Source organism: Chlorocebus sabaeus, chromosome 1 (genome assembly GCF_047675955.1).
Source record: "Chlorocebus sabaeus isolate Y175 chromosome 1, mChlSab1.0.hap1, whole genome shotgun sequence".
Classification (NCBI taxonomy): Eukaryota; Metazoa; Chordata; class Mammalia; order Primates; family Cercopithecidae; genus Chlorocebus; species Chlorocebus sabaeus.
In genome coordinates, this window is record NC_132904.1 from 71,520,507 (window position 1) to 71,537,814 (window position 17,308).

Here is a 17,308-nt window from a genome sequence, read left to right on the forward strand (position 1 = left end):
TAACTGCTGATTTTTACTTGACTTTGTTTGTTCCATTGAGATGTTTAAGGCACTACTGAATTTGGCCAAATGTTTCAGCATAACTCCTTAAGCTCTGTTAGTAGGTCAGTCTGCTCTCTTAATTTCACTATTGGAAAGCTTTCAGGCTGGGCATGGTGGTTCATACCTGCAATTCCAGCACTTTTGGAACACTGAATCACAGAAAAACATCTTTGGCTGGTGGAGAATGCCTGTGTCAGTAGAAAACTGAAAGAAGGGAGCCAGGCAGAAACTGATAAGGGTTGAGAGGCGGCAAGAGTCCTGATGATAGCCAGTAGGGTCCTTCACTATTGTGGGAACCAGTGACCTACCAGCGTTTATTTCTTAAGCTAGCTTGAATTTTATTTATATATAAATATATTTTTTATTAATATATTTTATATCATTTATATATAAATATATTTATATATAAATATATTTATATATAAATATATTTATTTATAAATATATTTATATATAAATTTTATTTTTTTATATATATAGCTTTCAACCAAAAGAATTTAAGTACCCATCCTCACAGAAAACTTGATTAATTGGTACCTAAACCTGTTAGTCACTACCTGGAACTGAAATGTAAGCCATGAGGAGTTAACTTTTTTTTTTTTCCTTAGTTTGCATGCACTCTCTTGCCTCTGTCGCCTCAAGAAGCCTTGATAGAATCCCCACTTGCTCATTGCCTGGCTTGGGTGTTGTTACAGCTACCTTGATCTCCTCTCTGGTTACGTTGTATGTAGTTTGTAATCCATCTTCATCTTCATCCTCTTTGCTTATAAGTGCCTTTTTGAGGTGTGGCTTTGAGACTGCTTTATCAATATCATGATCTGGCAGTGTTGACAAAGATTTCTTGGTTGAGTGATAGTCCCTGAATGACGTGTCCAGTTTCCATCTGCATGCGTTTACAGCCATGCAGAGGTTTGGGGACTTAGTGGGTGATAATTCCTCACATCCTCGTAGCCTAAATACTTTGAGGAAAGGAAATAGTTCCTCACCATGTTCCTCAGTCAGGCATCTTCCAACCCTCAGGAACCTCATGATGTCACGACCTACTCCAGGCAACAAAGCTGCATGGTTGAAACCTTCCTCAGTGAACCTATGCATTATCACATATGGTGTCATTTCAGAGAATGTGGCAATGAGTTTAAATTGGCTTATAAAGGCACACGGGGTCATCCCTAGGCTTGGGTCAGCATCAAGTTTAAAACAAAAGTATGTGATTTTGATGTCAAGGCCTTTGCATGCTAACCATGATGCAGCCTCTTTAAAGTCAAGCACAGGATCTAGATCAACTGACAGAGACACCTCCAGACCTGACAGCAGATAGTAGAGCATTAAACCTTTTGGTGATTTGTTGCTTTGGATTGCCACTCAGCTTGCACGCAATGTAATGTATCAGAAGACAGCTTTAGCGACTTTGCACTTGTGTTGAAGTTGCTCATTTTGTTCCAGTCAGCCATGAACCATGGAGCATTTTGACCCTCTTTTCCCATGATTGATCTGTCTGGAGTAGTGAATTCTTTAAGCTCTGGAACGAGGGTATAAAGTTGATCAAAAGTAGCAATGAACATTGTGATAGTAACTGACACAGTACCTCCCAAAGTGAAAGTTTGCTCTTGGAATTGAAGCAAGAGCCATGCAACAGGCAGCATACACATCTTAAGTGGTAGGCAACACAATCACAGGTTGATCAACTTCGCTAAGTTCTAGTGGCGTGTTTGCAGGTTCCGATCACTATGAGCTTTAAAGGCTTTGTTAACCTGTTGGTGATGTCACATGAAGATTATCCAAGAAATTACTTTAAATACTAAAGTTTAATGAACACTATTACCTACCAGTACATTACCAGGAGAGACACTGGGCTAGAACAGAGAGAGAACTGGACTAGGAGGGGCCAGGAGTTCAAGGTCCTTGTCCTAGAGCTTGTCAGTAACCTGATGGATGACTTTGTGCAAGTCACTGGCCCTCCTGGGAACCAGTTGATTTGGCTCTATCATGAGCACAACCCTTGCCCAGCCCCTTCACCAGAGAGTGGTGTAGATCTGATGAGCTAGTGAATCCTCAGAAGGGTTTAGCAAACAGTGAAGTGTTGTGTCAATATGAAGAAGATAAATTGCCATCCTCCCTTTGATCTCCATTATCCTTCAGCACTGGCAAGGTTTGACAGTTGGATGCTAAAAATGAGAGTGATGCAGAAAGAGGGGAAGAAGGCAGGGCCCACTGAGGAGGGCACTCCAAGGTAGAGGGCCATCATGCCTTGCCTCAGTCCATCCTTAGCAACTGCAGGCCTGATGATTTTCACCAACCTTCTGACTGTGCCCCAGACCTTTTGCTCCCCTGCTATGAGGAACAACCCAGCCTGGGTATGGAAGAGGGAAATCTCAGCCCCAAGTAGTTGGGAAGGGACTTGGTCTAAGTGATCTCTGTCCTCTGTGCCTACCACAAGGCCAGGCATATTACAGTATAGGAAGAAGAGTTCAAGGGGAATAACATTTGTAAACTGCCTACTATGTGCTTTGGGTTATGCATTCTCTCACTTAATTCAACAAGCCTGTTTAGAGCTAGAAAAGCTGAGATTCAGCAGGGTTACACAATATGTTCTAATGTCACACAACCAGTAAGTATGACAAAAACCTCTGTTTTTGTCATACAGCAAAGAAGAGGCAGAACTGAGGGGCAATGCTTACCTTGCAGGTTGATATGAGGCAGAGATAGTGCCTGTTAAGTCCTTGGAACATGGTGGACATTCAGCAGCTGGTAAGAGGCAGCTGATGAGGCAACTGTAATAATGTGTCTTAGCGTGCACTAGAGTCGCCTCTCAAACCAAAGGTTTTCCCCTTTCATTTTATCCAAGAGAAATGCATTCGTTTCTCTCCTCAGAAGCCCAGACCTAGCTGGAGATTATTTTCCAGTGCCCCCAACCTTCAGATCAGATGGCTTCCAAGACTCAGAGTCATCCTAAACATAGTTTCTGTTGTCACCAACTAGGAATAGACTCAGAAACAAGAACTGGGATTATCTTAAGGGGTAAACAGAACTTGACAGCAGATGAAGCTGACTTAGTGCCAAGTGACACGAGGCAGATCTCTGAGTCACAAGTTGGAGATAGATTCTGTTTGGGACTACAGCCAGTAACCCTGTCTCTGCCTTTCCCCACTATGGGGCAGTCTCTGAAGCTGTACCCACTGGCCAGGTCTCAGCCTACCATTGCAATGTGGATGGTCCTTCACATGTCATCCCTAATCCTCACAACAGTCAAAGAAGCAAAACATTGTCCCCAGCCTGCAAATCAGGAAACTGAGCCTTGGAAAGATTGAGTCACTTGGGAAAATATCTTTATAGGTTTTTCATCTGTAAAAACTAGAATAGGCTGAGCATGGTGGCTCACGCCTGTAATCCCAGCACTTTGGGAGGCTAAGGTAGGTGAGGAGTTCAAGACCAGCCTGGGCAACATGGTGAAACCCTGTCTCAACAAAAAAAAAAAAATACAAAATTTAGCCAGGTGTAGGGGCACACACTTGTAGTCCCAGCTACTCGAGAGGCTGAGGTGGGAGGACCACCGGAGCCCAGGAGGTTGAGGCTGCTGTGAGCTGTGATTGCGCCATTGCATTCCAGCCTGGGCAACAGAGTGAGACCCTGCCTCAAAAAAAGAAAAAAAGAATAATAAAAATACCTTTTATCTCTGAGTCACAACTTGGAGATAGATAAAACTTTTTTAGATAAAAGTTTAAACCTTTGGCACATAGAAGGTGTTCAAAACATGGGAGCTGCCCTGATTATTATTTTTTCTTATAGTAATCATACTAGCCCATAATGTGTGCACAATGTGTATGTGATGGTCTGGATATATGTGTCGTCTGCAAATTCATATGTTGAAACCTAACACCCAAGATGATGGTCTTAAGAGGTGGGGTCTTTGGGAGGTGATGAGGTCACGAGGGCAGAGTCCTCATCAGTGGGATTGGTGACCTTATAAAAGACCCAAGGGGGCTTGTTAGCCCCTTTGCCCTTTAGTCATGTGAGGATGCAGCAACAAGGTGCCATCTGTGAGGCCGAAAGCAAGCCATCACGGGGCACCAAATCTGCTGGTAGCTTAATCTTATACTTTTCAGCCTCCAGAACTCTGAGCAATAAGTGTCTGTTTAAAAATTGCCTAGTATAATGTGTTTTTGTTATAGTAGCCTGAACTAAGACGTGTTAGCAATACCTTCAAATTTATGTGTGCATATGAATCACCTGTAGAAGTTTAAAAAAAAAAAAAAAAAGGTTCCTGGCCTCACTGCCCCTCAAGCCTCCCCCTCCACAAGAATTTAATTCAGTAAATCTGGGATGGGACCTGAACATTTGCATTTGTAACAAGTTCCCAAATAATGCCGATGCTGCGGGTGCACAGACCACTCTTGGAGTAGAATTATGTTATGGTAGTTTCTTCTTCATCTATTGACTTACCTCCTACTCACACTCTTGCCAGCCTCATGAGGTAGGAGGAATACAGACTGTCACTACTATTGTTCCTATGGAATCAAGCTTCACTTCCCAAACAGGTGTCCAACTTGTGTCTCTAGTCTGTTAGTCAGCTGTATCCTTCCTGGTCAGAAATTTAGCTTTCTCATGACATAGTAATTACCTGGAATTCCTACTGATAGTCTTTCCAATAAAGGTAACATAGCATGAGCATGGATCTGGACAAGTGGGCACAGGATGCTTCACCACCCATACAGCATGTTTGTAAGACTCTGGGCTCACCCGAGGACTGGATAGGCTGTGGACAAACAGACCTCGAGTTACTTGCGCTGCCAAGGACTCAGCTGTGTGGGAGGGGCTTTTTATCCTTGCAAAGGGGAGAACAAGGGTCAGACCTCAGAGCATAAGCTATGTCTGAACAGTTGCCAAGCTAGAGATTGCTGAACTCCATGGGTTTATGGGTCAAATATGAGATTCAAGGGTGAAAAGTGTGGGGCTTCATTGTACCCATCATCCAGACAATAACCTGACCCTTTGTCTGATCTGGACTCTCATGTTCTGCCTTTGGTGGCCACACTGTGGCCAAAGACAGAGGTCCTCCTGTGTTTCTTGATACCTCTCTCCTTAGCTCCCTCCCCTAAGCGACCCCAGATTCGGGTTTCTTTGGGGTCAAGGCATTGGAAAATTGTCAAGAAGCTGCAGTGCCTTTCCTGCTACTCTATGTGCCTGGTTCGGAAGCTCAGGTTTCTGTTTTGAAGTTGAATTATGCTTATAGGCCATGAATTTTGGGTCAACGCCAAGTCCTATGGGCAGGTATGAGTTTTGGGGGGGGGGTGCCAAGTTTGTTTGTTTACCATATTATTCCATCCCATAGCATAGTGGGACTTAAGTATTTGTTGAAAGAATTAATGGCCATTCTATTTTTAATCACTTGGAGAAGCAGAGATCTTTCAAAATTGGAAACTCAAAGGTAGGTCCTGGGCAGGATAGGACACACTTGCCTTTCTTGACATACTCCTTTCATTTGAGACTTTATGGCATTGAAGTGACCCTAAGGATGATCCCCAGCAGCCCGAGTTAAAGTGAGCCATGGATTCAGGAAGGTGCCATTGAGAGAATCCCAGACTGGAGCTGAGAAAGATCTACTTTGCCAGTCCAATTATCCAGGTTCATAGTATGTTCTTTGTTGCTGCTCAGAAACCTTTTCTAAAGCCGGGTCTGAACACTCTAGCCTGGCATCTGCTGTGTCAATGGCTGTAAGGAATAGTTGGGTAAACACATCCGACCTAGAGCCCTGAAAGTGGAGAGTGAGGCTCCCAAAGGCGAGCATGGTGGTGGCAGTAGAAATCAGTGAGGGAAGACCTAACAGGAAAGATAAATCTTGAGGCCAGAGTCAAGAATCTCCACCCCTCATATGAAGATGCTCACTTAGAGGAAAGCTACAATGTCCTTACAGCTCTTGGGAGGGTAGGCTTCCATGTCTGCTTCCAATGCCAGTGAGTATCCCAGTGCTTCAGGCATTCCAAATGAGAGGGCATAGGTCTTGTACTAGGCCCAGAGTTGGGGCAGATCCTTGTCAGAGTTCCTGAACTTGATGGGGCTGCAGACACACTTATACTTGCTAAGGTGCTGAGGCTGATTCCACCAGCTAGGGACAGATAGGTTCCAGATTCAGGGGCTCGGATAGGTGGATGTGTTTGAGCAGGGCTGCTACTGTTGGTGCCCCATACAGAGGTATCTGACCAAGAGGCAAATGAGGCCTGAAATCCAGCCAAGAGTTGAGCTCCCAGCCCTTGGAATTATAAGGCTGCAACTGTCAGAAGGGGCACCTTTTCTAATTAGCACAGGGTAGACCTTGGGAAATCCTGGTTTGGGGTGTCTGAGGTAGGGCTAATCATGGCTGCCTGAGGATGCCGGGCTGAGGAGTCCTTGCCTGGCTTCTTTGGGGATACTGGGGCCAAAGGCTGGCTCTCCTTGTACTGTCTGAAAGAGGTTGACCTGGGCCTGTGAGCCATTCTGAGTTCTCCTCTCTCAGGGCTATGCGGGGATGCCTCTAGGATATGCCTGCTCTGCCTAGAGCACTCTAGACCACTCTTGAAAAAGACCTCTGTACTGGATAGTGGGGCCTCTGATCTTGGGATAGGAATATAGTAAAATGTATTTTCTGTGACAAGACTGGGAGGTAGGGAGGAAAACACTTAAATGACATTTAGGAGAATGTCATTTCTCTCTTAGAGAAGAGAGAAAAATTAAGGTTATGCTTGCAGTGAAGAGGAGCTTTGAGCAGAAGTTTTAGCACTATTCTAAATTCTAAATTCTAACTCAAGTTTTAGCACTTTTTTTAAGCCCTCCCTTCCCTCCCTCCTTCCTTCCCTCCCTCCTTCCTTCCTCTCCCCACCCACCCACTGCCTTTTTTAACTAGCTGAGTGAGACCTTGGGCAATTCACTAAATTCTGAGCCTACTTTTCTTCCTCGGTAAAGTGAGCACAACTCTCACCTCTTAGCTTATTGAGAGGATCTAGAATGCATTTGTGTAATGGGCTTGAGATGGAGATAAAGTGAGCTTGTTCCCCTCCCTGCCTTCTTCCCACTTGTGATGGTTAAAACGGACTCAACTTGATTGGATTGAAAGATGCAAAGTATTGATCCTGGGTGTGTCTGTGAGGGTGTTGCCAAAGGAGATTAATATTTGAGTCAGTGGGCTGGGAAAGGCAGACCCACCCTTAATCTGGGTGGGCACCATCAAATCAGCTGCCAGCATAGCTAGACTATAAAGCAGGCAGAAAAATGGGAAAAGACTAGACTGGCCTAGCCTCCCAGCCTACATCTTTCTCCCTTGCTGAATGCTTCCTGCCCTCAAACATCAGACTCCAAGTTCTTCAGTTTTGGGACTCAGACTGGCTTTCCTTGCTCCCCAACTTGCAGATGGCCTACTATGGACCTTGTGATCATGTGACTTAATAAACTCCCCTTTGTATGTCTGTTCTATTAGTTCTGTCCCTCTAGAGAACTCTGACTAATACAGTAAATTGGTACCAGTAGAGTGAGGCATTGCTGAAAAGATACCCAAAAATGTGGAAACTACTTTGGAACTTGGTAACAGGCAGAGGTTGGAACAGTTTGGAGGGCTCAGAAGAAGAGAGGAAAATGTGGAAAAGTTTGAAACTCCCTAGAGACTTGTTGAATGGCTTTGACAAAAATGCTGATAATTATATGGACAATGAAACCCAGGCTAAGGTGGTCTCAGATGGAGATGAGGAACTTGTTGGTAACTAGAGCCAAGGTGACTCTTGTTATGTTTTAACAAAGAGACTGGTGGTATTTTGCCCCTGCCCTAGAGATTTGCAGAACTTTGAACTTGAGAGAGATGATTTAAGGTATCTGGCAGAAGAAATTTCTAAGCAGTGAAGCATTCAAGAGGTGACTTGGGTGCTGTTAAAGGCATTCAATTTTATGAGGGAAGTGGAGCATAAAAGTTCAGAAAATTTGCAGCCTGACAATTCGATAAAAAAGAAAATCCGATTTTCTGAGGAGAAATTCAAGCTGGCTCTAGAAATTTGCATAAGTAAAGAGGAGCCGGATGTTGATCCCCAAGACAATGGAGAAAATGTCTCCAGGGCATGTCAGAGGTTTGCATGGCAGCCCCTCCCATCACGGCCTGGAGGCCTAAAGGGAAAAATGGTTTCATGGGCTGGGCCCAGGGTCCCCGTGCTGTGTGCAGCCTAGGGACTTGGTGTCCTGCGTCTCAGCTGCTCCAGCTGTGACTGAAAGGGGCCAATGTAGAGCTCGGGCCATGGCTTTGGAGAGTGCAAACATCAAGCCTTGGCAGTTTCCACAGTGTTCAAAACATGGGAGCTGCCCTCATTATTATTTTTTCCTACAGTAATCATATTAGCCCATAATGTGTGCACAATGCGTATGTGATGGTTCCTGCCCCACATGGTGTTAAGCCTGCCAGTGCACAGAAGTCAAGAAGTGGAATTTGGGAATCTCTGCCCAGATTTCAGAGGATGTATGAAAACACCTGGATGTCCAGGCAGAAGTTTGCTGCAAGGGCAGGGCTCTCATGGAGAACCTCTGCTAGGGCAATGCAGAAGGGAAATGTGGGGTTGGAGCCCCCACACAGAATCCCTACTGGGGCACTGCCTAGTGGAGCCATGAGAAGAGGGCCACTGTCCTCCAGACCCCAGAATTGTAAATCCACTGACAGCTTGCACTGTACATCTGGAAAAGCTGCAGACACTCAATGTCAGCTTGTGAAAGCAGCCAGGAGGGAGGCTGTACCCTGTAAAGCCACAGGGGCAGAACTGCCCAAGAACATAGGAACCCACCTCTTGCATCAGCATGACCTGTATGTGAGACAGGGAGTCAAAGGAAATTATTTTGGAGCATTAAGATTTGACTTCCCTGATGGATTTTGGACTTGCATGGGCCCTGTAACCCCTTTGTTTTGACCAGTTTCTCCCATTTGGAATGGCTGTACTCCCACTGTATCTAGGAATTAACTAACCTGCTTTTGATTTTACAGGCTCATAGGTGGAAAGGACTTGCCTTGTCTCAAATGAGACTTTAGACTGTGGACTTTTGAGTTAATGCTGGAATGAGTTAAGACTTTGGGGGACTGTTGGGAAGGTACGATTGGTTTTGAAACATGAGGACCTGAGATTTGGGAGGGGCCAGGAGCAGAATGATATGGTTTGGCTGTGCCCCCACCCAAATCTCATCTTAAATCCCTACATATTGTGGGAGGGACCCAGTGGGAGGTAATTGAATCACAGGGGCAGGTCTTTCCCATGCTGTTCTCGTGATAGTAAATGTCTCATGAGGTCTGATGGCTTTATAAGGCAGAGTTCCCCTTCACAAGCCCTCTCTTTGCTTGCTGCTATCCATGTAAGATGTGACTTGCTCCTTCTTGCCTTCCACCATTATTGTGAGGCTTCCCCAGTCATGTGGTACTGTAAGTCGATTAAACCTCTTTCTTTTGTAAATTGCCCAGTCTCGGGTATGTCTTCATCAGTAGCATGAAAACAGACTAATACACCACTCTCATGTCTGGGCAGGGCCAGTGGGCCCGGGAGGCAGAGTCTGTCAGTGGGATCGGGGCCATAAGGGGTCTCTCCTGTGTCTGAGGGAACCACAGTGACCCACTTAGGGGGACTGGAGGCAGTGAAGGCTATGGGCCTGCCACATCTAGTCAAGACTGCTCAAGCAGGTCCTCACTGCTCCTTCAGCTCCCTGCCACCCTCCAATCCATTCTCCCACATAATGACTCCTTCACCAGGAGGATGAAGCCTTTATCTTGGTGTTCAGGGCCTGATCTCTCTACCTCATCTCCCACAACAGTCCTCCATACACAGCCCAATGTTCCTGAACAGGTCACAGTATTTATGCCTCTGTGTACACCTTGCTTTGTCTGAAATGCTCTTTCTCCTTCTTTGATAGAATTCCTCCTTTTCCTCTCAGGATCTAACTTAAATATGCCATTCACTGGGGAGCCTGCCCTGACCACAGATCAGGTAGGCCCACTTCTGGCCTTCCACTGTGCCCCCTCTAACGTTGCACTGCCCATTCTGTGTGGAATGTTCTGTTGCTATATATGGCTCCTTTTCTAGACTGTGAGCTCCTCAAGGACACGGACCACATCTGATTCTTTCTATGTTCCCAGTGCCCAGCCTAGGGCCTGGCACAGAGTATGGGCCTCACAGAGTTTGTTGAATGAGTGTGTATATAAGTGAAAATGATAGGGTGGGCAGTTGTGGGTAAGTGGCGAGTGGCAAGTAGCTTTGTCCCCAAGCCTGAGAGGGTCACCTGAACTGGGTACAGAGTTGAGAACTCATCATTTTGGTCTCTTTTACCAAACGAGATTAGGTCTGAATTTGTTTTCAGAAATTAGGACATATTATCTGTAAGACTGTCTGGGGCTAGCAAGACAAAAGCCTAAAATCTGAGGTATCTGTAAGGAGTAGTCAGAGGAGACCATGGGCCCTGCACAGCTCTGTCCAAGGCTCGGGAACAACTTCAGGTGGATAGGTATGGATAATAATATTGTAGTCAGTCCTTCCCATGTGGGAGTGAGGCTCCCAGCAAACAGTCCCGCAAGTCCCAGAACAGTCCCTCTAGTGAGTCAGAGATCTGGGTAACATGGAAGTCCTCAGATTGTCTGCTCCTCCACCCTTCTGGGATCACACTTTCCCTCAGTTTCTTAAGATGTTGCAAGTCACTGTCCGGGTGCAGTGGCTCATGCCTGTAATCCCAGCACTTTGGGAGGCTGAGGTGGGTGGATCACAAGGTCGGGAGTTAAAGACCAGCCTGGCTAAGATGGTGAAACCCCCTCTCTACTAAAAATACAAAAAATTATCCAGGCGTGGTGGTGGGTACCTGTAATCCCAGCTACTTGGGAGGCTGAGGCAGGAGAATTGCTTGAACTCGGAGGGCGGAGGTTGCAGTGAACTGAGATCTCGCCACTGCACTCCAGCCTGGGTGACACGGTGAGACTCTGTCTCAAGAAAAAAAAAAAGAAAAAGATTTTGCAAGTCATCATCCTATATTCTGTGCAAAGCATAGAGTCTTTCCCAAGATCCTGAGAATTCCTGGGAGCTTATATTCTGATCACCTCTCACTCTTAATTCCTGCTGCTATTGCATTCTTGTGACTGTGACTGAGTTGTTTTGCTCCAGACTCTGATGCTGCCCTTGCTGCCTCATTCCCCAAAGCACCAGGCGCAAGCATGTGCATGTAACAGACTTTCCTTCAAGAGTTGAGGGTAAAAAAGTGAGTTATAGCACAATGCAGAGCCGAAAGGCAGGGCAGGAATCATTACCTGCTTTGTACAAAGAGAAAACAAAAGCTCAGATATTAACCAGGTGACCTGACTAAAGCTATACAGCAAGTTGGTAAAAGAACTAGGCCTGGAATGAGCTCTCCTGATCCAGACTCTAGAATCAGCATTTCACAATTCTGAACTTCTGGAATCCAAAGAGCTGTCCAGGTTTAGGTTAAGAACAGTTCCTTACACACAGAAAGACGGTCCTGGGTGGCGGGCAGTGAAAGAAACCTGGGGAGCTGGGGATCTCCATGAGCGTGGCTCACCTCCCCCTCTGTCTCCTGGAGCTGACCCTTGCTCATATCCCGTGGGAACAAGCCCCAGGTGAATCAAACCTTTACTGAGGCCCTGCTCAAGACAGGCACAGTAGTGCAGCGGGTTTAATCTTCACTATGGTTCTGCAAGGCTGGCATCATTATTCCCCATTTTAGTTGAGAAAACAGTCTCCAAGAGTGGAAGTGACTTACTCAAGGTCATACAGATAGTCAGGCCAGGCGAGCCTGAGGACTCCTAATCCCAGGCTCTGCTACAAGCTCCATGGCATTGCCAAAATTGACCACCAGGTGGCAATCTCCCCCAACTTCCTGCAGGCCACAGGCACCCTGGAATTTTAAGCAGTAATGCCTGTGGTTGGTGGCAGAACAGCAGTCTCTGCTTGGAAACTCTTTTGTCAGTTTTGAAACTCTTTTGTCCCCAGGGGGAAATTGATGCCCAAGAGGGATGGTGGCTTTACAGATGAAGAAGTTCTATGTGTGTGTGCATGTGAGCATGGGATCTGCTTCTGGTTCCAAGGCTGATGGACTCTGCCGACCTGTTGTTAGCTGGGAGTTGGTGGGCATGACTTTCCTGGCACAATGTTCAGTTTCTCCTCTGTGCCTGCTGTTGCCAAGCCACACTCAGAGATGGGCAGCTGAGTTTTCCTTGGACTCCATCAGAGGCCCACGGTTCAGCCTCTTGTTTAGGTGGGGTCAGTCTTACCTGGTCTGAGGCCATCTGAACAGCCCTGTGAATCCTTCCCCTATTGTAATCTGTGTGCTTCTTTGCATGGAGCCATGGAAACTCCTGTCATCTTCCATGCCTGCCTACAGCCAGGAAACACTGGGAGAGAGTCCTGTGCATTCTTCCTGCAGAACTCACCATGTTCCCTTAAGGCTTTACTGGACGGACCAGACCCTCTCAGCAGGTTTCCTGCCACTGGATACTCCTTTACCTCTGTGCTGCTCAGTGGCAGCCCCATGGTGGGCCTGTGAGTTCTCGGTGCAGCAGGCTTTCTGCCCGGATGCCAGGTGAGGCTCCCTTTCTGGCAGGCACGCCCAGCTTCTGTGCAGGGCTTGGGCACACTCTCCATTCCCCATCATGGCAGTGACTCTCAGCACAAACACCACACTGTTCACAAGGCCACCCTGACTTCTCCCCTCTTCCCTCCTATGTCCTCTCTTTGTGTGTGTGTGCAGGTGTACGCTCCTTCATATCTCTCTTTACAGAGTGTGGTCTTACAGCCTCTTGTTCTCAGCTTTGGGCCTTCACTGCAACTCCACAAATCCAGAACTCAAGGAAAGTCCTGCTCTACATCCTGTCAAGTAAAGGTAATGACAGCTCCCTTGCCAGATTCAGAGAAGAGTTCCTGGGAGTTCCCTGAACACAGGGCTGCCGTTTGAGCTGTGTGTTCCCAGCACCCAGCACAGGGCCTGCATGGGACAGGCCCCAGGGGGAGGGAGGTGGTTCTCACTTGAATGAAGGGCCATGTACTAGAGCAAGTTAGCCTTTCAGAACAGAATGAGTCCCCTCCTTCTGTAGGGTGCCACATACCCCTCTGCGGAAACTGAGGGAAGGTGGAGAACAGAGCAAATATTGATGAAGGCAAGCAGCACACAGCCATTATGTTAACGTTTCTCAAGTTTCTCTCATTCATATGCCTCCTCCATGATTTTTGCTAAATCCATGGATTCTTAATAATTTTCTTTAGCATATTTTATGAAAATACCTAATTAATGGTCTCCTAAGGAATAATATTCATGAAATCATTGGTTTTATATATCTTTCCTAATATACATTAAATTATATACATAGCTATTAAAAAAAATAGCAAAGACCACTGAAGTAGGCCGTACCTGCCGCCAGTGAGATGTATACTGCACTTGGGTTATTTACTTTTCACAAAACCCTAATAAGGTCAATCATGCTATTTCTGTCTTATAGGTGAAGAAATTGAAGGTCAGAGAATTGACTTGGCCGAGGTCACACAGTCTTCTGATCTTTGGCCTACAGCCCAAGAGGGGAAGGGAGGAGCAGGTGCTTGGGAGATGATAGGGGAGGGAGGCAGCTGCCACTGAAAAATGAAAGAAGATGGGGAAGATAGGAGGTGGGGGCAGGATTCCATGTCAGAAAGGCAAATGACCTGAGTCCCAATGTCCTATGCACTGTAATGGCCATGAAAATAGCTGCAGATTTGCCTGCATTTGTGTGACTAAGATTTATTGTGCCAGCAACTCTGGTAATTGGATGATGAAAGCACTGCAGCTAGGACTGTTGGCTGGAGATTAATTATTAGAGAAAGAAGGTAGGATGGGGAGTAGCCTGGATGGTGCCCAGCTGTGGAGAGACTGGAACCCACTAGAAGAGCAGGCAGGCAGACCTCAGACATCTAGTGGACCCCCTCCCCACTCAGCAAAGATCCAGGGAGGGAGGCAACTGGACTGGGCCAAGGCCACAACCATTCTACAGCAAGGTTGGCTGAGAGCTCTTCTCTGAGTGAAGCTGATTTTCCAGAAAAGACGGGCAGCTACAGCAGCAGGAAGGACCTGCACTTGGAGTCTGAGACCAGAGGGGAAGCCTCAGCTTTGTCTCTTACTGGCTATGTGACCTTGGGAAGGTGACTTAGCCTCTTCAAACCTCAGTTTTCCCAGCTGTACAATGGAGATGATGGCGTTGACTTTACTAGGAAGTCATGAGTCTCCAAGGAGATTATTGGGTCCTATTTAGATCTAGGATCCACTCAGAGACAACTTTCATTCTTACCCCCTCTGCTCAGGTCTGGCCCTCGTCCTTCCTGCCTGGATCCTGTGAATCCCTTCCCTGCTTTCTCATCAAGCCCTAAAACCCCTTAGCCACTGTGGGGACTTCCTGCGTGAATGTCAAGTCTCCCAAGTAGGAACCTAAAAGGGACTGGGAGATGGGGGACAGGGGTGGATCCCAAGAAGAAGTCATTTTCCCTCTCAGCCTTAGTTTTCTCATCTGCAAAATGGGAATAGGCTTTATTTGGATTTACTCCATTGCAAAGAACAGCAAACCACTTGAGCCCAACCAAGTGGGTTGGGGAAGGAGCCAACTTTGGGGACCGGAACTGGAACCTGCACACTGGAAGGAACACAGGTCACTTGGGGGCTAGCTTCTCCTCCATTTCTTTGTCAATGGGTCTCTGTTGCTATCTGCTCACCTTCCACTACTCATAGGTGTATTCTTTCCCTCTCTCCTGTCTGTCTCACAGCTTCTGCTTCCTCAAAATCTCTGTTCTAGCACAACTTTTTCTTACATGTGACTGCTCATGGCTACAACTCAACTCCACAGTTTGTTCCTCTGGGCTCCTTTGTAGAAACCAGCAGTTTCTCCCCATCCTGCTCAATTCACATGCATGATAGAGGGACTCTGATTGGCCCTCTGATTCTTCCTGCCCAACCTTGCCAGAGATTTGTAGACTGGTTTATGGTCTGCAAGGCCCTCATAGATTTGTGGGAGTGACATGCCCTGGATGGGCAGCAGGGAGGGGCTGAAGTTGGATTACCTCATGTATATAAAGTGCTACAACAGTGCCTGGCATACTATAGGACTCAGAAAACTCTGATTGAATGAAACTCAGAAACCTTCCTCTCCCACCATAGACCCTTCTCCCGGCCCCTCCCCTTTCCCTCACCTTTGCAGAGGCCTCCAGCCTTGGATCCCTCTTATTCCTGCAGATTTTCTTGGCCTCCCTTCCTTCTCTGGCCAGCCTGGACTTGGGGTAGGGTGATCCTCCTGCCCCAATCCTCTATAGCACCCTGCTCTTCAAAAAACTTTGCACTTAAATCTCCCAACCTCAGCTCTGCTCTCCCCATCGGCAGACTCCCTGCCAAGGTCTGTGTCACTGGGAAGGGAGTAGGAGAGCTTCATAAGTAGCTATCATTCACTGAGCACCTCTAAGTACCTGTCCCCATGCTCAGTGCTTTACCCATTTAAGAACTCTTTGCAATCTTCCCTTGAGATGGAGTTTTTCCAGATGAGAAAACTGAGATTGAGCATGGTGAAGTGATGTGAACCCAGCTCTAACTCCAAATCTTTTGCTCAAGAGCAAAGCTGTTGGTGTGAACTCTATCATCATTTCTCCCTTCCAAATGGAGTTTCCACAGGCCACACCAATATTTTCCCCTTTCTTTCTGGCTTTACAAAATGAATTAGCTAACAGCTGATTTTTATTACCACTAACAGATAATTTTTGTTAAGAACTTAACATGTGTTAGGTGCTGTTCTGAGCACTTTATCTGTATCAACTTATTCAATCTTTATAACAACTCTATAGGAGAGACACTATCAGGATCGCTGTTTTGCAAATCTCTGCCTTAGCTTAAGGAAGGACCAAACTCACATGGTCCTGGTGGAGCCAGGATTCAAAGCCTCACTCCAGTTCAAGGCCTGGGAGCCCATTTTCTGCCTACTTCCTCTAGGAACTGCTTCCATCAATCCCTCCCTCACCTCTTTAAGCTACCTCTCTCCCCTGGCTCCTTAGCATTCAATGTGTTTATAACTTTCCCATCTCAAAAGTGTCCTCAAACCCATGTTACTCTGCAGTCACTACTCTTTCCTTCCTCTCTGTCATAGCCCAATTTCCTGAGTTTCTCTACTTGCTAGCTATTCTTCCTTACCCCTCTTCACACCAACCTCCACTCCCCCGCCCCCTCTACCTAAACTGCCCTAAGCTTAGAAAGATTGTGCCGCCACATTTCCGAAGGAAAAAAATACTCCCTTCAATAGCCTAAAAATCCTGTCAATCAAACTTGAAATCAGCTTTGTAAATTGTAAGACATGTCACAGCTCTAGTAGTTCTGAAACAAATTTTTTAGCAAGATTAAAGGACGAGCAAAGATAAATACTGAATACTTTGGTATAACTCAATTGGTGATGACACCTCAGTTGAGCCTTCTCTATGCAGCTGGAGTTTTGCTTTTCTGCTCAAATGCCCTCTAATGTTATGCCAAGGTATCATTCAAGTATAAAGACAACAGCTAAAGTGTCCTTAAAGGCAACAGACCAATACCTGCACTGTTCTGTTTCACTTCATCCACACAGTTTTTATTCTTCTTCACCCATTTAACATTTCGGCCATGGTGGACTGTGAGTTCTTTATTGGTAACTAAAATTATTTGTAAACAGTATTAAAATAAGTCTCCTTTTTACCTTCTTGGTGGTTTCTCAGTTGTCATACCCCCATCTCTCCTGTTTCCCTTCCTAATACTGGTACTTCCCTCACTTGGCTAAGGATGTCTGGGAGAGGTTGGATAGGAGTTACTAGTGTCCCAGTAACGCTGGTCAAAACTCTCCCCATGCCCAGAGCCCAGAGATAATTCAGGGCCACAAGTAGAGTATGTATAGGTCCCTCCAACTGTTTGTTAACACTGTGTCCATGAAGACTACCTTGCCAAGGTTTCCAGTGACTGCTGCATGGAGCTCTTCTGCCCCACTGTTGCTTGCTGGTCTCTAAACCCAGGTCAAGTTTTTAGCTTTCACCTTACTGACTGCTGGGCAGCATCAGGGACCATTTACTCCTTGACCTTCCTGAAGCAATTTCATATTGCGTCACTCTACTTTCTCATCTGCCCTCTTAAGCTCATCCTCTAAGGTCTGGAATTCTCCAAGATCCCACCCTTTATCTTCCATTCACCATACACACTCCCTTTAATGACCTAAACCACTCACATACTGTGAGTACTCATTTGTCAGCAATTCCCAAATCTCTAT

General features: G+C 46.2%; 1 long non-coding RNA gene across 1 annotated transcript; it reads left to right on the forward strand.

The window, feature by feature from the left end:
• Positions 1-517: 517 nt before the first annotated feature.
• Positions 518-15,354, forward strand: LOC103248047 (uncharacterized). Its single transcript, XR_503122.3, has 2 exons — positions 518-12,906; positions 13,520-15,354. It is a non-coding gene; the product is annotated as an uncharacterized lncRNA (long non-coding RNA).
• The last annotated feature ends 1,954 nt before the right edge of the window (positions 15,355-17,308 follow it).